The following is a 19,270-nucleotide window of genomic DNA, read 5'->3' on the forward strand; positions in this document are numbered from 1 at the left end:
TAATGAAGCCCCCTTTCAAGAGAAGCCTTACCCAGGAATGCAAGCTGGTGCAACCACTCTGGAAAACAGCATGGAGTTTCCTCAAAAAGTTGAAAATAGAACTGCCCTATGACCCAGCAATTGCACTACTGGGTATTTACCCTAAAGATACAAATGTAGTGATCCAAAAGGGCATGTGCACCTGAATGTTTATAGCAGCAATCTCCACAATAGTCAAACTAAGGAAAGAACCAAGATGTCCATCAACAGATGAATGGATAAAGAAGAAGTGGTATATATATATACAATGGAATACTATGCAGCCATCAAAAGAAATGAAATCTTGCCATTTGCGACGACGTGGATTATGCTTAGCAAAATAAGTCAATTGGAGAAAGACAACTATCATATGATCTCCCTGATATGAGGAGATGCAACGTGGAGGGTTGGGGCATAGGAAAAGAATAAATGAAACAAGATGGGATTGTGAGGGAGACAAACCATAAGAGACTCTTAATGTCACAAAACAAACTGAGGGTGGCCGGGGGTAGATGGGTAGGGAGAGGGTGGAGGGGTAATGGACATTGGGGAGGGTATGTGATATGGTGTGTGCTGTGAAGTGTATAAACCCGGCAATTCACAGACCTGTACCCCTGGGGCTAATAATACATTATGTTTATAAAAAATTAAAAAAATTAATAAAAAAAATGTTTAAAAGAAAGAAAAGAGAAGCCTCACCCAGCCCAGGGAAAAGACAAATATTTGAAAGAGAAGGAATTGCTAAGGATGCCCTCTAGAGACCAGTAACTGCACTTATGTCCCACCTGGTAATTTCCTAAGTATTTTCACTGGTCCTTCCAGCGTTTGATACTCAATGCTCATTTTTGGAAAGAGATAACAGGCTAAGTGTGGTCATGTGACTTCCCCAAGCATGAACATCAATGATGAGGGACAAAAAGCTGGAACTGAAGTGAACTCTAAGTGCCCTGCTTCCAAATTCTTTTGTTTTATATCCTTAAGTAGAAAGGCTGTATTGAGCAATATAATTGTAAATGACAAAGAGAATCTTTTCTTATTGGTGTACACAGCTAGACAGCCCCTGTGATGATCACAGGCCTGGGAAGCAAAGCAGTCCTCTGTGCCTTCTGGGTCCACCGTGCCAAGATTTTTGCACCAATTTCTACTGTCCAAAGTGAATCTTCTCATTGGTACATTTCATCTTATTCATCTGAAAAATGACAGTTACCTTGTACCTTCTATTTTACATATACACTCTTCCCTCATTTTGTCAAAGTTTTCCCTTTCAGCTGGCCCACTAAATTGCAACCAACCCATTATCACTACTTCTTATCTACAAGACCTTCTTGTATCTTACATGGTAAACGGTACTTTGCTATTGATGACATTCCAGACAAAACATGCCATTGCTAAGAACAATCTTGATCTCTCTTGAGTGCCAGTGGAAGGTGCTCAGAAATGAATGACTAAAGCTTAGCTGCCTCTCCCAGGGGGTGAATGTCGACAAATCCCTTTCTGGATGAGTCATGTAATTGGGTGCAGATTTTTCTATAATTGCGTACACACATCCATGGGTTCCAGACATGCAAGGTTAGATGAGCACTGCTGGTGGTATCTCCTCCCTCCTGCCACCTAGGCAGGCACCTGTCCAAACTGGGCTCTTCGTTCAGGCCTCAGGGCTCCAAGTCCTCACCTCGATATCGACCCAGTCACCATTTCCCAGGGCTCTCACCACCACTCCCATAGGCAAGCCTCCCAGCCTCCCCAGTTCCTCCTCTACTCTGCAGCCTACTCCTGCTCCTTCCAGACTCTTCAGTGAACTATACAGTTTTCTGTGTTGTTCCAGAAATGATGCACATTCTGCTGGATGTCCTATCAGAGGGCATTGCTAGGAGCTGGTATAAGGCCACAGACACAGACTGGTCAGTGGTCACCATCGTCGGAGCCCTACTTCTGTCTAGGTAATAACTGTTACGATCTCTGCCTTCCCTCAATCCTCCCCACAGCATCTCCTCTCTTCTCCATTCTCTCAGGGCCTAAGTAGAGTAACCCCATGGAACCAGTTTAAAAATGACTAGCCCTGGAAGTGACAAGCTGGGTCTCTATACAAGGTAGCTCTTACTGGGACACAGTCTAAACCCTCCCACAAAACTCACCAGAACTAGACAATCTCTGGATGGAGTAAGAGTGTGAGTGACAAGTGCTTGCCCACAAAGGAAGCAGCAACCTTGCCCAGCACCCATCTGCAGGTATCCCTTCCCCAAGTCCCAGGGCTTGGACACCCAGTAAGTGGCTCAAAAGCCTTCTCTGTAACTTTATCAGAGGTCTAAACAAAATAGCCAAATGACCAAATATTCAGCTCAGCATTTGTTCTCACATAGATAGAAAGAAAGAAAGAAAGAAAGAAAGAAAGAAAGAAAGAAAGAAAGAAGTAAAGAAAGAAAAAAGTAAAGAAAGAAAAAAGTTTCATGGGTTCCCAGGATTTCAGTCCTGAAGCAAGACACTGGCTGTTCAGTGTGAATGTATCGCCCTCTGGTGTTGGAAGAGCAATGGACTGTAAACAACTTTCAACTTTGAAATATTACTCACCTCAAATCACCCTTGATTTTCAGTATCCCTGATGCCTCTCCCTCGGCCACCTGAGATTCCCAGAATTATGAGAAAAATACTCAGGGAAGCATCGGGGTGGGGCAAGCCATGTGTAGGGGGGCACCGCCCTTTTATTGCGTTCTTCCAAAGCCGAAGTTTTGCAATAGTGTCAAGTAGTCAGTTGGTGGATTTCAATCACAAGCTTACAAAAATTTGTGTTGAAGCTTCTGTCTGAAGGCAGAAACTTCAGGACAGTTGTTGAACTTCTACTGATTGGCCCATCTACTGATTGGCTGGGCCGGACAGAAGATTTAAGAGATGCAGGCAGCAAAGTTCATGCTGAATAAATGCCCGCCAGCTTGGGTGGGGGTGGCGGAGGCAAAGGCCAAGAGACATTCTCTCCCTCTTGGGTATATTGAGGAAGTCCCCAGATGGCAGCTCTTAGTCAAGTTTTCCTTGGCCAGCAAGATGGGGTGTTTTTATTTAAAGGCAAACACACAAAAATTCAATTAAAAAACAATAAAGTGCACAAGACATTTTTTAAAAATAAAGGCAGACACACATTCCGAAATGGTTCTCCCAGCATCACATTTAGCAACTTTGATCCACAAGGCATGAGTATACAACCTCTGGTTACCACCTAGAAGAGCAGGAGGCAACATGTCTCCACTTGAAAGCATAATACACAACACAAGGCGCCCAACAAGAAGGACAAGAGGATGGTACAGAAAATACATGGTGGAGGAGTAGGAGGGGAGGATCCTCCTGGGAACCAGAGCACAGGGACCAGGGACCTTCCCTTTGTGGTTCACACTGGGGAACTTCCACTTGCTTTGTGCCCAAACTTGATAGCATAACAGATACCTCACTTTCTGAGCACTGCTGTAACGAGGTAGCGCAAACAGGGTAACTTCGAAAAACCAAAGTGTATTCCCTCACAGTCCTAGAGGCTGGAAGTCTGAAATCAAGGTGTCGGCAGGTGGTGGTTCCTTTGGCAGCTCTGAGGGAAAATCTGGATCACAACTTCCTCTTAGCTTCTGGAGTTGCAGACCATCTTTGAGGTACCTCCATTTCTGCTTCCATAGTCGTGGCGTTCTTCCCCGTGTCTGCATCTCAACACGGTGTTCTCTCTGTGTGTCTGTCTCTGAGTCTCCTCTTCTTATAAAGATGGCAGTCAAATTGGAATAAGGACCCATTCTACTCCAGTAGACCTCATGTTAACGTATCTTAACTACATCTGCAAAGACCCTACTTCCAAACAAGATCAGAGTCCCAGGTCCAAGGGGTTTAACCATATGTCTGTCAGTGAGGCAGCTAGACCCACAGCAACAGGACTATAAAGTTGGGCAGATTTGGAGTGTGTATTTAGGCCTCTTCAGTGGTGTCTTGGGAAATGTTTAACAACCAGAGAGATTTTCAGGGGAGAAGAAGCCCTAGCTCATAGTGTTTGTGGATTTTCATGGTGTAACTATTCCCTCCAGGCCGATTGCAAGCTGCCAACATGACACCCAGCTCGTAAAATTCCAGAGAATTTACCAATGTGTGGCTCTCATCCACTGGTACTAACTGGCTCCAGCATGCCACTGGGCCTGTTATAAAAAATGTCACAGGTTAAAAGGAGTTTTCCATTATAATTTGTTTTAAATATTTGCATATTGAGGCCAAGATGCCCCTACAACTTTTGATTATCAAAACATAAAATGGTTGATTTATATATAACTCATACCAAATTTTAAATCAAGCATGCCTCTGGGTCATTCTGTTCTCTGAGCCTCATTTACCCTGAAAGAGCTTCAGCATTCTCCTCACACCCCTTCCACACGCACTGCCCCCTACCTTGGATGTGTCTACCATCCATGTTCCCGTGTCCTCCCCCTACCCATTCCCAGATCTGACACCTCACATATTCTCTCAGGACTCTGGCGCTCAGCTCTGACTCCACGCCAAATCCTGTCACCAACTTGGGGCCCTTCAGCTCCCAGATGGTTTTCCAAGTCGCACCCTTTCCCTCATGGCTCCTTGCCCTACTAGAATAGAATATCCTCCAGCTCTCAAACCTTGAACTCCAAACTCACACTCCAAGCCCATCACTGTCTACCTCACCAGCTAACTCCTTTCGGTACATAACATTTACATTTCACTCATACCTCCAGCTCCCCAAAGCTATCAACCAAGTCCCTTTCTTCAACCCTTTCCCCGTTCAACTTAGATTCTGGCATCACCATTGTAACTATTCCCTTGTCAAAACCCCTAATTTCTTCCACCACTCCAGCTGAGAGTCGATTGCCCACTCACTGGTGAGGCAGATGTTGCCCCCATAGGCCCATGGTCTCCAAACCCAGCTGCACCCCTGTCCCACATGCTTCTCTGTGTCCCAGAGGGCCCTAGTCTTTTTACTATGCTCCACCCCCTCCTCCAATCTCCTGCTTCACTTTCAGCAAAAGACATTATGAGCGCATCATAGGAAAAAGCTTAGAGAGCACTCTGTTGTTTACAGAGTATTTTCACATAGGTTCATTTAACGCACAGTGATTGGTACAGGTAGGCAGGGTATATGTTATTATTTCCATTTTACAAATCAAGAAACTGAGGTGCAGAGAACGTTCACATCAAATTCAGATGATTATTAGCAGAACCTGATAGAAACACCGGTCTTCCAATTCCAAGACCCAGGTCAAGCAGTAAAGTCGGTGATTTGTCCAAGGGTGCCAATGAGTCCTTGGCAGTTGGGATGAGCACCCATGTCTCTGGGTACCTTCCAACATCTTTATGCCCCTCTAGAATATGCTGCCTTCTCAGCTGCCTTATTGCTCTCAAAGTACCTAGAGTTCATTTACCCTCTTTTTAAAAATAAAAAGTAGATGATCTTGAATAAAACAAAATAAAAGTTTTATTTTTCTTTCTTTTGTGAGTTGTTACGACTAATGACTGTTTCCTTGTGTTAGTGTTTTTCTGGTAGAGAGTTCTCAGAGTCTTTGGTGAAACAAACCTGTTTACTCTCAGCTTCTGTCGTATGGTTCACCAGCTCTGGAAACAACCAGTGATGAGATGGAGGCAGACCAGCGCTCTGATCTAGAAATGTCATCCCACAGACCCCAGATGCTTCCCCGTTGGCCTACACAGGTGGATCATGGGTGCATCCATGCAGACTTACAGGCTGATTTTCTGTAAACACATGCTACAAGCCAAAGCCTCTTCCATTGGGATTTGGGGCCATATTCCAGACAGATAAGAATCTTAGCTCTTTCCTGGGCCTTCCAGGGAAGCATGAAAACCAAAGGATTTGCTTCTGTTGATAAAAAAAAGGACCATCTTGTCCCAGTTTTTCTGCCGACCCTTGCTTTGTTCATGCTGCACCTACGTCCTTGTGCATTGTTGTAAACAGAGGCAGTCGTGCAAAAGAAGTGCTGACACCCCTTGTCACCTGGTACAGACTGCATGTCTGCCCCTCATATGTTGCCTTGGAGATATGTTGCTTCCACCATATTGGACTGAACCCCACTCCCATCAGAACTGATGTCTACACGGTATGCCAGAAACAGTGAACTGGGAGATGGATGATTTGGCTTCTAATTCTGATTCTGGGTAAGACATGCCTTACTGATAGCCATTCCTGCTCTCTCAGACAAGGGGTTTGCTGTGGCTGAAGCTGGCTCAGCAGCATTGTAGAAACTGCTTATGCTGTTAGCATGAAGAGCACTTCTGGAGAGCTCAGAATCCAGAAAGTGCTGTAGGAAGACAGGATGGATTGATTGATTTAGAGACGTACAGTAAGTTTGTCACTGGACAATGTTTCCTAAAAGGGCTAGAAGAGATGGAAAGTGAGGAGCAGCAACATGTCAGGCCATGAGGAACAAACCAAATGAAGGGAAAGCCCAGGCCTGTTCCATGGGTGAATCAGCAGACAGCACACAGCTGTAGAATTATTCATTCATGCATGTTGTAAGCTGTTTTTATGGGCAAATTTGGGGGAGCGTTATAGGATTTTGCTGGTCCATGGGAACCTTGAAGACAATGTGGGGCACTCTTGGTGGCTCCAAAGACAGTGGTTTAAGAGGGATATCTCAGAGTCCCTGCCCTTGGCTGTCTACAGTGACCATGTCATCCTCGCCCTTCCACGGGAGAGTGGACTGGTGGGAAGAACACAGGGTCATTGCAAACATTAAATGAAATCATTCATGCAAAGTCCAAGAACGTGGCTTTCAGTAAAGGGTAGCAACTGTTAATGTTCTGTGGATTACCTCAAAGGCAAAGGAACGTGAAGAACCTACTGGTAGCTCCGAGTGGCACTCAAGTTTGGTATGTTCAGAAATGTGGGGGAAAAAAAAACCCTGCTGCTGCTGCCCCTGAGCTTGGATCAATAGCTCATGCCTTCAGACATGTCCTACTGCTAAGGAGGGAGCACCTCCGGACTTACGGGGAATGTAGCAACAGTACTAGGAGGCAGCTACCACACAGGCTAAGCATACCAGATGGAATCATTTAGACCTAGGTTAGAATCATGGCTCTGCCACCTTACAGAACTTATTTCAACCCTCTGAACCACAGTTTCCTCATCTCTAAAATGTGTAAACATTTGTTAAACTTCTTTTGATCAGAAAGTGACACTACTTTCTACATGGCTCTTTATGGCAATTACATAATTCCTAAGCCCGCTGGTGGCATAAAAGATGTGATGGCTGATTTTATGTGTCAGCTAGACTAGGCCATGGAGTGCCTAGTGTCTGACCAAAAACATTATCCCAGATATATCTGTGAGGGTTTTTTTGGATGAGATGAACATTTGAATCTGTAGGCTGGGTAAAACAGATTACTCTCCCTAGGTGGGTGGGCCTCACTCATCAGTTGAAGGCTTGGATAAAAGAGAGCGCTGACCCTCCTGCAAGGAAGAGATTTCCTTCTGCCAGACTGTCATGGGCTAGGACATTGGTTCTTTCCCACCCTCATTCTGTAACTAACCCTTGGTGTTTCCTGGGTCTCTATCCTGCTGGCATTTGGACTAGAAATATACTATTGGCTCTCGTAGGTCTCTAGCATGCCAAATGAAGGTCTTAGGACTTGTCAGGCTCTATGATTGTGTGAGCCAGTTCCTTATAATAAACCATGGATAGATATATGGATACAGATATAAACATAGCTAGATATCTCCTATTTGCTCTGCTTCTCTGGAGCACCCTAATACAGTAGGCGCTAAATACAAAAAAAAAATTGTTTTTATGATTGCTATTTCTGTTAGTTTAGAACTTGACAAGAAATGTTGTCTTTATGTAAATCTGACTGAAATTATGTTTGAGAGATGGGGAAAATAGCAATAATGGCCTAAATAGCACTATTTGTGTGCTGTTCAGAAGGTGTATTCGATCTAAAACAAACACTTATTATAACATGTATGTAGGTATGTATCAAGATATAGATACATTTTATATTATAATATAAATAAGGCGTCTGGGGGCACTTTATCTTTTCTGGTATAGGCAATGACTTTGAGAAAGAAAAATGTAGGACTCAGACAGCTATCTCAGGATACTGTCAAAGGACACAATTTGGGTTTCTGGTGATGACCCCGGCTACCAGACATTACACACCCTGAAAAGGACACACTGAAGCCTTTGAGGATTGTCAGTGACCTGGCAGGTAGGAAACTTGTCTTCAAATCAAGACTTTCATCTAAAATCTGAGTTGGAGAGAAGGAAAGGGTCAAATTAAAATTTATGCTGTGAAGAGTAATAGAGAATAAAATGCCCAATAATTCTTAGGAAAAAATAGTATGGAGATTATCAGGAACAATAGAGGTACAGACATCTATTTACCAAGGTTTATTGAATACCTAGGTGATCTGGGAACTTTAACAGAGAGAGAGGGAGACGTATGCATAATACATACTTACACATGTTCATATATGCATAGAATATTTCTGGAGAGCATGTGAAATCTGTCTCAAGTTCCATGGAGGGAAAGGACTGGGGACTGGGAGAAGAGGAAGACTTGTTTTTCATAACATAAAGTTTCATGATGTTTAAATCTTTACTACATGCACATATAACTTTTTAATTAAAACTCTATGTCCATTAAACTCTGCTTGGGGCAGGATCAGAGTTTCTGAGAGGCCCACTTGCTTTGAGCAGCTGGGCACTGTCAATATTTAATAGCCTACCTCAGCTGCCTTGCCTTTCTGTCTGTCCTACTGCAACCAGTCTTCCCCTTCTAGCCATCTTCTACCCCATCTCCGGTGTTCTCTTTGAAAAGTGTTCATTTACCTGAGCCAAGAAATCCTTGTTGCCCTTGTTTCCTGCAATAGAAAGTCTGATCTGCTTAGTACGGCATTAGTGGGAAGTGATACTGCACGTAGTACGACTAGTATTGTTCCTGGGCCTTCCAGAAGCCCACTGTCTTCCTCTTTCCCACCGTCACTATCCTAAACCAGACTCATCATCTTCCTGGTTTACCATGCCCTCCTGACAGTCTTTTCTGCGGTTTTTCTCCACTCCCACCTGTTCTCCATACACTACATTTTTTAAAATGCAAATAGTATCCTAACTGTCCCCTGCTTGTAAACTTGTAACTTGTAAACACTGTGGATGCCCGGCTGGCTCAGTTGGGAGAGCACACAACTCTTAAGGTTGGGATTGTGAGTTCAAGCCCTGTACTGAATGTAGAGATTACTAAAAAACAAACTTTATTTAAAGAGAGAAAAAAAAATTGTGCACTGATCTTAAGCTAAAATCCCAGTCCTTAGCAGGGCAACCTTCTGCTTCCTTCTCCACTGCCATCTCTCCAATTCCTTATTCTCTCCTCAGATTCTATTTCCACTAATTACTATATACTGTTTAGTTCCTTGAAGGTACCATTCTCTCTTTTCTCTTGAGTCTTTGCACATGCTATTTCCTATCGTAAGAAACTCTTCTACTCTTGGGGTGCCTGGGTGGTTCAGTTGCTTAAGCATCTGCTTTTGGCTTAGGTCATGATCCCAACGTCCTGGGATCAAGTCCCACAGCAGCCTCCCTGTTCAGTGGGGAGACTGCTTCTCCCTCTATCTCTGTGATTCCACTCATTTTCATTCTCTCTCAAATAAATAATAAAATCAAAAAAAGAAAGAAAGAAAGAAAGAAAGAAAGAAAGAAAGAAAGAAAGAAAGAAAGAAAGAAAGAAAAAGAGAGAGAGAATGAAAAACTCTTCTACACTCTCCTCACTGGTCTTCCAACCCCACCTTGCTCACTCCTTCAGCATAAAGGGTCATAAAAATAAGAGTGTCATAAGAAAATCAGAAATAACTGAGGAAGAAAAAGTCAGCCATTTAGGAGGAATCCTGTAGGAGTTCAGCTATCAGAAGGGAGATGTATGGAGTGCCTGGGTGGTACAGTTGGTTAAGCATCCTGACTCTTGGCTTTGGCTCAGATTGTGATCTCAGGGTTGTAAGGTCAAGCCGTGTCAGCCTTCACGCTCAGTGCAGAGTCCACTGAAGACTCTATCTCACTCTCCCTCTCCCTCTGCCCCTCCCCCCCCAAAAAAAAAATCTTAAGGAGGAGGAGGAGCAGAAGGAAGAGGTGAGAGCTGTATGAGTAACACCATTGATGAATGAAAGGGCTGGGCAGGCTGGAGAAAGGAAAGAACAGAGGTCCCTCTAAAGCATAACGTGGGGAGGGCTGAGTCAATGGGTGACAGAAGGGAGAGAATAGAGAAGGTGAAAGACCTTGAAAGCCAAGATAGAGTTTGATCTTCATTTTTTAAACAATGGGAAAACTTGAACTGTTTTTTAAACTGGCAAATGACTACCTCCAGTTCTTACATTAGAAAGTTGTGAACAACAGAGTGCAGAGGAACGAAGCTGGGGAGATGGGTGATCTTAGGGAAAGAGGACGAGTGTGTGCCCCAGGGCAGCAGCAGGCAGAACTAGAAGGAAGTGATGGTTTTGAGAGAGATGTGGAGATTACATCCTGGGCTTAATGAAAGGGAAGGAGAGGAGAGACCCAGGAATCAGAGCGCACTCACGATGCTAGCCAGAGTAACTGGGAATAGGATGAGGTCATTGGCTGAGATGGGAATCACAAAAGGAGAGCCGATTTGGAGGAAGATAATGAATTAAGTTTGGAATATGTTGGACTTTGGGGTATAAGGTCAAGAAGCCCATGTCCATAATTAAAATCAGACACAGCCCAGGGTACAACGTGTGGAGCCTTTCACAGAAACCACCTGTTAGGGTTGGTTTCATGTTTTCTGGTGTGGCATGTTTCCATGTCTCCTGTTTTCCATATCCTGACGAGGTCATGTGAATTGTTAGCCTTGCATGCAGGGAAGGAGTTGTAAAAACACAGGGCAAGTGGAGATACAGTCTGTAAGTGGGAGAAGATCTGTTGGGCCAGGGCTGAAATCTGCACTGGAAAATTGTTTTTCTCTCCAAGCTTGTGTCAGTCACTACTCTTTCTCTTCAAGTCCCAACTCTGCTGTGATGAGCAAACTGAACTCTCAGGACAATTTCACTTCTACTCGGCACTCAGCTCCTGGGGCACTCGGAAGCCACAGTGCAAACATTTTTCAAGTTATGCAGTTCCTTTTTTGCTTTTGAACTCTTCACAGGTGTATATCAGGTCTCTCAAGTCTAAACAGTGCAAGACTGAGGGTTAAGTCTTTGACTTCTTTTTAGATCTTCCTTTTAGTTAGAGGTCCACTTGTGTGGCCATTGTGATGTTTGGGCAACTTAAAAGAAGGGTCTTCGTGACTCAGCTCATTACATAATTCCCTGGGCAGAGGAATGAAGGTGGGCTAACCCTAGGTATTGCCAGTGAGCAGACTGTGCACTTGTCATTGATGGAGGAAGATGTATGTGGGGGCAGTGGGGAGAAGAGATTTTTGTTGATAGCTGATGAGTACCAGTAGGCTTCAAATCACAAAGATCTCTCTAGCTGCCTTGCCAGAAGCATCTGTCAGTCTACCAACAACACCACTATTTAATATGGAACACCCCCTCCCCATTAGGATCGATCACCCTTCAGTATGTATGGGAGCACTGGAAGAATGACAACTACAACTCATAGCTTTCAACAGGGAGTGCACTTAGCAGTAGGAAAGGAAAGTGCTTCCAAAATGGCTGTGAGACTACTCTTGGGAACAGCATGAAACATGACTCTGGAGGTTGGCAAAGACAAGGAGAAAAAGACACTGGAGTGATTGCCTCACAGTCTTGCCAAGGGCTCCATTCCCACTCCTTTTTAGAGCATACACCTTTCCCCTTCTGAGATTGCCCCAGGCACCAGGTGAACAGCAGGAAATCTCCTTTGCTCTGGTGGCAGCAATGTCTGTTGGCTCTGTGTCACATTCCTTTCCAGACTTCACAGGCCTCAGGTTACAAAGGTCTTATTGCACAATTCTTAGGAGAATAGGCAGGGAGGCTGGGCTGGGATAAAGAAAAGTCCTGTGCGTGTCAGAGACCCAGGTGTGGCCAGATGCCAAAGCACTCCAGGTGGTAGCAGCAAGAGAAAGAATCAAATGTCTTGATCTCTAGCGAGATAGCTTTCTTTTATTTTTTCTCCCAAGGCTGTTAAATAAGACTTATCAAGATGAAACTTTTGGGGGAATTTGATGGAAAACATTTCAAAAGTTCATTTGGCATACCTGCATTTTGGTTTACTGGAGAGATTTGGGAATTTAAAACTCACAATGAAGAATCTGAAACTAAAGCTCTTTTTATCCCTCCATTTCTCATAACCAAATTTCTCCTAGAGTTTTATGCTACGTATATATGCAATTACACAATATATTACACAGCCTTTGAAAAATTAATATGGAAGCTGAAAGAACACTACCACAGCCCTGTTTAAACCCTATGCCATGATGGAATGTTCTTTTCTCTTGGTGATCACTTAATAATACTTTTATTAAAGATGATCTGTGTGGATAGCTAGAAACGTATGGAAGACCCTTAAGTTAACAACCTAGTGACCTAGAAAATAGTCATCAGACCTCTGCAGCTGATGACTATGAGAATGAGATCTATATATATCTTTAGCAATTCTTCATTTCATTTTCTTTCAGATTTGAGGGTTTCAGACATATATTAATACATTTGCAATGAATTGAATTAGAAAAGGCTCTGAGTGTCTATATCCAGGGAATGCCTGGGCTCAAACTTACAAATTAGAGATGCAAGACCTGTGCAGCTCTACATAAAACAAACAAATCTAAGGGAGCACCTACGATATCAAGGTAACTCCAAATAAAATATTAATTTGCGGCATAAGTTAGGAAAGGCTCATAAAGGAGACATATTAGGCAATAAGGATAGGCCAGTTACCACAAAGGGTATGACAGCCATACCTGCCAGATGAAGTGTCCATTCATATATACAGTTATGGAGTACACATGTGTATCACAGAGTAGGCACACACACATACACATAAACAAAGTGATCTACCTAAACTGGAAAGACAAGGCCACAGAAAGTCTGCATGCTTATTATAAAGCAAAAAGGCCATTAATGGCATAAATGCCCCCCCCCCACCCCCAGCAAACTACTCCTAATCAGGCCTCAAGACAGAGTAACCTGTGGATTTCCCTGGATTTATTTTCCTTGTTATCTCAGCCTGTTCAATGGGGTCTTGGGTGCCTTTTCTTGACCTTGACCAAAGCTGATTTTTATGTGGAGTGGTAAAGGCTAGGAGAGATTTGTGACTAGTGTCACTCACCACAGAGTACTTGAATTGACCAACAAACACATCAAGGGAATAAAATGAGATTTCCTCCCTTAGGATACTCTAAAATAGCTGAAATAAGAACGAAGAAATTCATTCAGCATGAATTAAGGGCAGGGAGTATTGAAGAAGCCGCCAGGCTAATAGTAAGAGGCTTTAAGCTATGGTTCCCAAGCTAGCAATCCCTAGCTTAATGCTCTAAGTCAAGACACAATCTCTCTATGCTGGTTTCTTCTTCTGGAAATGAGGACATTGGAAGGGATTATCTCTCAGTTCCCTTCCAACTCTAAAATTCTGTGGTATATGACTAACACAATGGTCAGAGAACATTATAGTCAATATATATGTATAGACAAGTTAGGACATTCTATGTTTTTTGGATATTATTTCAGGTTAAACCTAAACTTAGTTGTTACTGACTATGAATGAACTCTAAAAATTGAATCAGTGAAGTTTTAATTTTCAAGGACCTAAGATGTTGGCTCATAATGTAATTGTAAAAATTATGGTGGCTTCTCTAGAGGGAAGTTGGATATATACTAGAGTTAATGTGAAAGTACGTTTTGTTTTATCTGGACCTCGGGATTTATCAACATGCTTTGGGTTATTATTACTTTTATAGTATATACAGTGTTGGAATTACTGCTGGGATATATTTATTCCTGATGTGTTGGAGACCAAAGACTGCTAAAAATTGTGTCCTGTGGTTAGAGATTGTGTCTCCCTTCTCCTTGTCTATTGCTGGTGGGGTCCCCTATGGGTAACTAATCTACCTGTCAGAAACTAGACTGCTGCTTCTACTGAGGGAATGTGGCAATCAACTTAGCTCTTGCAGGCAAATCTCAGCGTGCCTGCCTGAACAGTCCTGTACTCAGCTCTGGGGTCGCAGTGTGCTGAGACACAGAGGGAGGCCAATGGAGATGAGTCAGGACCTGGCACCCACCCCACGCTCCGCCCTACTGGTAAACAGAACAGCTATTTGCCCGTCACTGGAGCCTCTCAGGGCCCCAAGACTGCAGGAAGAAACAAATACTTTAGAAGCCAAAACCCCAAGGCAAGGTAAAGAAAACAGAAATGTCTGCATCCCCAGCGATGATTTCACTGGCATGAGTTCTTTAGAGGAGGAGGAGTTGTATAAATGGTTCCAGCTGAACTGTTTTACCTACTTCTCAACCATAAGGCCCTTCTCTTTCACTCTTTATAGGGGATGATGGCCTTTTTGCCTTTTAAGCCTTGAAATCTCAAAACCAGGCTTTAGAATTAATTTTGATTGTAACACATAATAAATTTATTTCTCTTTTTATTACTTTTGTTTCTATTTTTATGCTATATTCTATTAAAATGCCTCTTTCAGTTAACTTTTTGTTTAGTTTATTTTTCCCTGTCATTATGGGGAGAAGCTATTAAAAGAATAAACATTACCAGGTAATAAATGTAAACTACTTTGCAAAGTAATTTTACACTGACTTCTTGAGGTAATTGTTTCTTTTGCATTTTTACATTGGTTGAGGAGAGAACAGGAAGGGGCTGACAATCTTGGGAATGTCCTCCTCCGGCTTCATGACAATAGGTCTGGCTATTGGGAGAATACTCCTCAGCTCTCTTTCTCGTAGGACTACCTTCGGCCATTTTTCTGCTCACTGTAAAGTGTCTGGTGCGTAGTCTCTGTGCTTATACTATTATTCCTAAGCCTGATGATACACTCGTCTTATGGTCTTCTCCTGTTTTTTTAGATATCAGCAATTTCTGTTCTAAGCTTAGCAGTTATTACATACCTGAACTGGAGGCATGGCTGGCTGATTCCTTCTAGCTCTGTCAGGTAGCGTCCCACCTCTAATATATCAATAGCTGAACCTTCTGTTAACCTTCTACTCAGTAGCCACAGCTGAGCCTGCGCTGGATATTGTGATGTCACAGAGTAGAATACTTGCTCCTCCCAAAGGCTCAGCTGAGACCCTCTGGCTTCAGCATTTTTTGTCTTGCGCATGATGGGAGGTGGAGAAGGTTAATCCTTTTATTTCTTAACTGAGCCCTAGAATCATAGGATCTTACTATGGGTGGAGGCCTTGGAGACCTAGTGACTAGATTTTAAAACTAACTCCCTTATTTTACAGATGGGGAAATTCAGATTCCAGGAAGGTAAGCGGTAGAGCTAAATCTAAACCCACGTGCCCCCCTTGTCAGCCCCCTGTCCTTCTGAACACTGCAACCCTGCTGGGTCCTACTCTGTGAAGTTTGTCAACATCATTGTACTCTGATAGATAGCTTGTTGGATGAGTTTTATCTGAATCCACCCATGACAAGAAACCATTCAGATAATGTGCATCGTGGGAAGAGAACAGAGTCTTAGGGAAGATCTTCCCTAAGATTAGGTTTTCTGACATTAGGTTTTCTGACAATCTATAGGTACCAGAAATAGCTAATTTTGGTCCTGGCCCACACTCAGAAATCCTGAGCCACCAGACCTATTCTAGATTAACAAGTAATGGGACTTCTGAGTAACTGATGTTTTAGATGAGATTTAATGATCAGAATGCCTAACCCGGGATTAGCGATGGCTGAAATGCCATATAAGGTTCTAGTGTTTGTTGAGAGAATGGGAAAGAATAACCGGTAAAGCAATAGATTTTCACTGGAATTTAACTCTCTTTCATACCATTCACTTTTTCTAGATACTGTCCCCATATGGCATTAAAAAATTATATGCATTGCATGAGATGACTTGTATCTTGAAGCCAGAGACTTGTACTTACAAAATTTCTCAAGAGGGGAACATATATTGCACTTTCATAACACCAACAACTAACATTTTACATCATGTTTTAGCATTTACAAGCTATTTTCACATATATCATTTCATTTAATCTTCACAGCTCAGTGAAGTAAACACTGTATTATTTTTAGTACAATTTTATGAGTGAGAAAATTATAACTTAGAGAGGTTGCTACTTGCACAAGATCACAAAGCTAATTAAGTGGAAAGAGTAACATCAGCTACAAACCAGATCTTCCAACCAAGCGTTTTCCCCACCACAGGGCTTCCCTGGGGTGGGAGGAATTGTCATGTGGTCTGGTAACACACTTGAAGGCAATTACATTAGGCAACCTTTTGACTAACAAAGAAGAAAGTGTTCCTCTGGGTCATAAATACTGCTTTACTAACCTCCTACATGTCTCAATAAAAACTTAGAGAAATGGTTAGTGAACACTAATTTCAAACTTCAAAATAATATAATCATTGCCCTTCAACCTGACAATTCCACATCTGTGAATTTTCCTAAGGGACTTATCATAGACATGAATAATATTTAGCTACAAGAGGTTCATTCTTTGAAGCATTGTTTATAATAGAAAACAAATATCTACTTAATATCTTCTGAAATAAGAGAATTTAAAAGTAATTTTTTTGTCACTACATAAATAAAAATGTAGTATAGTTACCTTAAGTGTCAAATAACCATAAAAACAGATATAATAAAGTCAGGCTCTGGGCCAGTCCTCTTCACCACTATACTCACAACAGCCATGACCCCACCACAACAGGAAGGTGAATGCAGCCCACACACAGGACACCCCTGGAACACCTGGTTCTGGTGACCGGGGGACTGCACTTCTGTGCCCCCACAGGACATCCCTATACAAGGCCACTCCTTTAAGACTGGGAGATGTAGCTGAATCATCTAATATATAGAAACAGAGTTAGGCAAAATGAGGAGAGTGAAGAATATGTTCCAAGTGAAAAAACAAAATGAAATCTCAGGAAAAGAACTGAACAAAGCAGACTACCCAATTGAGTTCAAAGTAATTGTCATAAAGCCATTTACTTTATGAGCTTAGGAGAGATTGGATGAACACAGAACTTCAATAAAGAGGCAGAATGTAAGAAAGTACCCATCAGAGATATGGGATACAATAACAGAAATCAACAATACACTAGAGGGAATATACAGATTAAGTGATACAAAATAATGGATCTGCAATCTTGAAGACAAGGTAGAGAAATCATCCAAACTGAAAAGAGAATTTTTTTTTTAAGATTTTATTTACTTGACAGACAGAGACCACAAGTAGGCAGAGAGGCAGGTAGAGAGAGAGAGGAGGAAGCAGGCTCCCCGCTGAGCAGAGAGCCCGATGCGGGGCTTAATCCCAGGACCCTGAGATCATGACCTGAGCCAAAGGCAGAGGCTTTAACCCACTGGGCCACCCAGGCACCCCTGAAAAGAGAATTTTTAAAAATATGAAGATAGTTAAAGGGAACCTGTAGGACAATATCAAGCATACTAACATTAATATTTTAGAGGTCCCAGAGAGAAAAGAGAGAGAGAGAGAAAGGGGCAGAAACTTTATTTGAAGAAATAATAGCTGAACATTTCGCTAACTTGACAAAAGAGACAGATAGATATCCAGGTCCAGGAATCCCAGAAAGTGCCAAGCAAGTTAAACACCAAGATAAATTGTAATTAGAATGTCAAAAACTAAAGACAAAGAGAGAATCTTAAAAGCAGCAAAAGAAGAGCAGTTACTTATGTATAGGGAACTGCTGGAAGACTAACAGCTGATCTTTCAAGTGGAAACCCTGCAAGCTAGAAAGCAGTGACATAATATATTTAAAGTGCTGAAAGGGAAAAAAAGAAAAAACAAACCTACAACCAGGAATACTGGGCAAGGTTATCATTCAAAATTGAAAGGAAGATAAAAAGTTTCTCAGATAAACAAAAGCTAAAGGAGTCCATTACCACTAAATAGGCTTTATTATAAGAAATATCAAAGGATGGGGTGTCTGGGTAGCTCATTCAGTTACTCTTGACTTCAGCTCAGGTCATGATCTCAGGGTTGTCAGATGGAGCCCCATTTTGCCTCCTTGCTGAGTGTGGAGCCTGCTGAAGATTCTCTCCCTCCCTCCCCTTCTACCTCTGCCCACTCCCACTCTCTCTCAAGGTTGGGGGTGGGGAATCAAAGGATTTCTTTAATTGGAAAAGGCCAAAACTAGAACGAAGAAAATATATGAAAGAAAAAAAATCTCATCAGTAAGGCAAACACATAGTAAAAATAGTGGATCAACTACTTATAAAGCTAATATAAAGGTTAAAAAACAAAAGTAGTAAAAACAACTTTACCATAATGATACACACAATAAGAAATGTACATATGAAATCAAAAACATAAAACATGGTGGATAGGGAATAAAAAAGTGCTTTTATAATGTGTTCCAACTTAAGCCACCAGCAACTTAAAAGAGTACTAAATACATAGGTTGTTACATATGAAATATATATATATATATATATGTATACATATATATATGTATAAACTACAAGCCAAAAAGCTATAATAGATACACAGAAAATAAAGAGAAAGAAACCCAAACATAACACTAAAGGAAATCATCAAATCACCAGGGAAGAGACAAGGCAAGAAGAAAGGAACAGAAAAGATCTATAGCTCTTTTGATCAGGACTGTGGTGCTGGCAGGATGAACCAAGTGTCGTGGTCTTCATACTTCCAGGAAGCTCCATACCCACCAAGAAGATTGGAAGTGGCATGATAAACAGTACAAGAAAGCCCATTTGAGCACAGCCCTGAAGGCTAACCCATTTGGAAGTATTTTCCATACGAAGAGAATTGTGCTAGAAAAAGTAGAGGATGAAGCCAAACAACCAAATTCTGCCATCAGGAAGTGTGTCAGGTCCAGCTGATCAAGAATGGCCTAGATAAATAAATAAATAAATCATAGCCTTTGTAATCATAGTTGTTTGAACTTTATTGAGGAAAATGATGAGGTTCTGGTTGATTGATTTGATCACAAAGGTCATGCTGTCAGTGACATTCCTGGCATTTGCTTTATGGTTGCCAAAGTAGCCAATGTCTCTCTTTTGGCCTTAAACGAAGGCAAGAAGGAAAGACCAAGATCATAAGTTTTAAAGGTGAAAACATGACAGTATTAAATTTTCATATACCAAAAAAAAAAAAAAAAAAAAAAGAAAAGAAAACCACAAAAC

The 19,270-nt window shown here is 42.0% G+C and overlaps 1 protein-coding gene and 1 pseudogene across 5 annotated transcripts in view; one reads left to right on the plus strand and one right to left on the minus strand.

Moving 5' to 3' along the window:
• The window catches only part of DNAJC5B (DnaJ heat shock protein family (Hsp40) member C5 beta), a 97,101-nt gene that overhangs the window by 68,224 nt on the left and 9,607 nt on the right, over positions 1-19,270 (minus strand). For 2 of the 4 annotated variants that reach the window (XM_082719162.1, XM_082719165.1), the window contains exon 1: positions 15,047-15,156. The exons of 1 other annotated variant lie outside the window; for it this stretch is intronic. The gene's annotated coding sequence lies outside the window, so the exon portion shown is untranslated. Of the gene's footprint in view, positions 1-2,586; positions 2,622-15,046; positions 15,157-19,270 lie in introns of those variants that run through there. One more of the 4 variants, XM_082719164.1, reaches the window with a different exon arrangement.
• LOC309859299 (small ribosomal subunit protein uS12-like) lies at positions 1,846-19,197 on the plus strand (annotated as a pseudogene). The gene is made up of 5 exons: positions 1,846-1,958; positions 4,068-4,145; positions 6,569-6,719; positions 6,835-6,885; positions 18,755-19,197. The product of its transcript is annotated as a small ribosomal subunit protein uS12-like (transcript).

Source organism: Mustela nivalis (genome assembly GCF_964662115.1).
Source record: "Mustela nivalis genome assembly, chromosome: 2".
Taxonomy (NCBI): Eukaryota; Metazoa; Chordata; class Mammalia; order Carnivora; family Mustelidae; genus Mustela; species Mustela nivalis.